The sequence below is a fragment of the Dioscorea cayenensis genome, unplaced genomic scaffold (assembly GCF_009730915.1).
Source record: "Dioscorea cayenensis subsp. rotundata cultivar TDr96_F1 unplaced genomic scaffold, TDr96_F1_v2_PseudoChromosome.rev07_lg8_w22 25.fasta BLBR01002115.1, whole genome shotgun sequence".
NCBI lineage: Eukaryota > Viridiplantae > Streptophyta > Magnoliopsida > Dioscoreales > Dioscoreaceae > Dioscorea > Dioscorea cayenensis.
In genome coordinates, this window is record NW_024088506.1 from 4,355 (window position 1) to 8,708 (window position 4,354).

Sequence of the window (4,354 nt, forward strand, 5' to 3'; positions counted from 1 at the left end):
AAATATTTCAAAATCGGCAAATATCATTAGTAATTAATTAACTATAATAAATAACTATATCAAAATTGATAATTAATTTATATATAAAAATAATTAATTACTAATTAATTAACTATAATAGTAATTAATTAATGAAGAATATAATTAATTAATTATTATAAATAATATACTATAATTATTAGTTATTATTATTTCATTTTAATTATTAATTATTATTAAGTTATCAACTTGATTATTATATTTAATTAAATTATTATTATTTAATTAATAATTATTATTAAAATTAATTAATTAATTATTTAAATTAAATTATTATTTTTAATTATTATTAAATAAAAAGGGCAGAAATTGGTGTGGGTCTTTAGAAGTGAGGGAGGTGGGCGTCCCATTATTTTCGGATGATTGAGTGCGGTCCACTCACTCATCACTCCTCATCCACTCCTTTCTCTCACTCTCACTTTGGGCTATCAAAACGAAGGAACTGGATTCGCTCCCTCTCACTCACACTCCCACTCCGCTCCAATCATGTATGAGCCAAAGACACTCCCCTATATGTGCATTTTCGGTGATTATTCATATAAATTGCGTTTTGCTATTTATTTAAGAAAATTGTAATATTTTACCAAAATAGCCTCTATGTTAACATGAAACTCCATGGTTTTCTTATAATTGTATATAGAATCTTAATTGCTATTTTATACAACTATTGATAGACCATGTATCTATGCTTAATCATGGGGTGACTTAAACCTAAGATCTGAATTGAGTGTTACGCAAGCTAAAGCTTTAGAGAGGATACAAGGTTTTTAAAGTTTCCTATCCTCTCCACTATTTGGTGTGTTTAACATTAAAATTTCTAAATCAGAAGATAATTTTTGAAAAGATGGAAAACTTAAAGTATTCTTCACTCCTAAAACCTTATGAACTTGCTGAAAGTGTTAAATAACTTGGGGAGATAGGTGAACAAAGGGAAATTTTTGAAGAAGCATAAATATTTGATGATAATTAATAGAGTTCTATATAAGTATGATATTGCAAGTTTATATGATATTTAATTGATGAGGACACGGGCAGAAGTGTGCGTTAACATATCATATAATAAAATGCTAAAAAGTAAGGTCTAATCCACAAAGACTAAATAGTAGAGTACTAACTCTAATCTTGTTATCTAGCTAAGAACAAAGTATCAATGAGTGCTCCGAATCAACTAAATCTAAGAATGAAAAGGACCAAAAGTCATGAGTCTGAGTTGACGAAATCAATGAGAGGAAGAAGGTGTCTTGATAAGATTTCACTTTGGAATTTAAATTCAGTAATTACAATCAAATATGATCTCAATCTATGTATTGTTGGACTGAGAGTTCAAATAAATATCTCGTCACAGACTCCCTCATACCTAATGCCTTTAGCGGTGGGATTAAGTCTTCTAATCCCTACTTTCACCTAATTGCATAGAGAATTAGAAATCCTAATGAAAGACCCTAGTCACGATTAATCCCTAACACTCAAAGTTCGGTGATCAAAATCTTATTTGTCTAATACAGGTCTAACCCTTTGGTTTCATGAAAGACCCACATCGATTGAGCACCCATCTACTAAGGATTGCTTCAACGCTACACATTTGCTGAGCTTAAGCGGTGGGAGTCTCTTAGCAACTGACTCACATCATGAGCATGCAAAAGAACTCTCTAGAATGTGGGATGAGGATGAAATCACATCGAGAAGGGAAAAAGGTATGTTCATAGCTCCCTCCGAGATCACTATCTTAACCCTCTTGCTAAGTCTGTACTAAGACATTCTGGCGGTATGAACTCTAGTGAATAGATTGCTAACCTGGTGTCACTCTTAGGGAAAATCAAGTTAACTGAGCATGCAGACAGAGCTCAGTTAAAACATCAATTAAATGAAACATAATACAAAGTTAATAAAACAAAAATCATCACAAGGGTTTTTCTAGTCCAAGCACACTAGGGGTTTAGTCTCCATGGAGCAATACAAAATCAACAATGAAATCTTAAGTAGTACAAGCAATCTATAGAAAATCCTTATGCGTCGGTTGAGGTCTTGAGGCTGCTATGACTTCTCTAGGTTCCCTTGTTAAAGCCTAAGGGCACACCTCGCAAATCAATACCGGTAAAGTTCTATACCTCCTCGAGGAACTCCAATGTTGAATGCCGTGAGAACCACTCTAAAACCTAGCAGACTCTCCAAAGCCCTAGCGCACTCACCCAGATGGGCAGAGATGGGAAGAAGATCACAGATACTCTCAAGCGGTATTTAAAGGGTTGAAATTGGAGTATCACACGGCCGTGTGAATTTTCCAGTCTTCTTTTCTACATGCTGTGAGCGGTAACCACTATGAGTGATTTTACTACGAGTAACTTGCTACTAGTACTTCCTGAAAATACTCGGATTCACTTTTTCATCGAGACCCCATGATGGGCACACATCCATGCGGTGATCCATCGCGTCTTCAGTTAAAACTCGACTAGGGCTTCTACATGTGTGCACAAAGTGTAACATATAGTTTTGATTGACATGTACTCCTCCACTTTGCATGTGTTCTTGAGCATAATGGAGTTGCCATACCTCACATGTTTATGAGCTCAACTTGTGCCTTGACTCTTATTGATCCAGGGATTTTCATCAACAATCGCGTCTACGATCTTACCTGTTTCATCTTTAAACTTTGTCTTTATAACCTAAATGCACACAAATACACAGATGAGATAAAATCTAATAAAGTGATGCTGAGTATATATAAGAAAGTATACTTCCTGACTTACTTATGCAGAGCACTTATCCGGAAAGTTTCCTTCATAAGTTTGATTTGGTAGGAATTTTAGGTGAGTTGTTTTGTTATTATTGATTAAAGTACTATATTTTGATTTCCATTTTCTCCTTAATCTATGTTTATCTATAGCTAGAATGCTTGTTTTGGTTATGGAATCAGCGCTCTATTAGGGATGTTTTGGTTATTGAATTGATGCTTTATTAGGGATCTTTAGCAACTTGTAGTTCTATAATGGTGCATCTTTTAATTGTGACGGAATGTTGTCTTAATTCCTTGATCCAATTGTAGGGTTTCCATGTATGGATCTTAAGTTTGATTTAGAGTTCTTGATTTCCATGAATTGTTCTTAGTGAAGGTTTTTCATTGAGTTGATGGTTCTTTAGTTGGTTGTGTTAATCTGTGTTCTCTATTAGTGAATTCAATCTTGAGTAAATTGAAGGTTTGCTATGGTAATCCTATATGATGATGCTTGTGAGTTGGTGCCATTTTGTTGGGAAGTATGATTTATTTTTCTTTTAAAATTAGAAGGTTTTTAATTGGAATTTGCGATGAAGTCACAATGAGGTGTTATTATGGCTTGTGGAGTAATAGTATACCACTTCATTGGTAGAGATACCATTTGAGTCTATTTTATTTTTGTATTCGGATTGTGTATTTTGACAAACTTCCATTGAATCTTGTACTAGAATAGATTAGCAGGACTTCATTAAGGCATAAAAAGGTCAATGGTTGGATAGATAATGTTAGTATGTCTCTTGTAGTATGGTTGTGAACTACTTATGATGTGGATTTAGTTTTATGGCACCCCAAGTTGAGATGCTTTTTGACGCGCGTAAACCAATGTAGAGGTGGTCGAGATGCATGACAACTCCTAAAGTATCATGGTCATCAAGTAATATCACCGTGGGTAAGCATGGGGTTGTATTCGATCCTCAGGGAATGGTAAGAGACTCATATCACTTTCTTTTGGCTTTCATAAATAGCACGACATCGAGTGATCAACCTCAATAAAAATGAAATCTAGTTCTACTAATTAACTACTAATATACAATTGAGGAGCTTGAGGGTGCAATTGGAAAGAGTGGAGCTACCCATATCGAGATTCCCTCATAATTCACTTGTGAGGGCGGGAATGAAGATTGGCAATTCTCACTAGTCAATCAGATCCGAGATTGAGCCTACTAGTCCCAATCTCTTGGCAACTGGGTCTCAAGCATTAAGAACTTAGTGAGATCTCTTCCAACTTCGGGAATCCTATGTCACGCTTTAAGAGCATGCATTGATCTAACAAAGCATAGGTGTTCCTAATGAGTGGGAATCTCTTCCTCCACGATGTCAATACATTAATCATTAAAGACATACGTGCAATGAATCTCAAACAACTAGAAATAATAATTTATTACCAATGGAATTATTGTTCACAAAATAAAATTCGAGGTTGACCATATACAATTCCCCTTGGAATTCAATCCTCTAATGAATAAAAGAACAAAATTCCTAAACTAACTTTCTCAATAGATCTCCAGAGTGGCTGAGGGTTGAGAAGATCCCAAAGGTTGT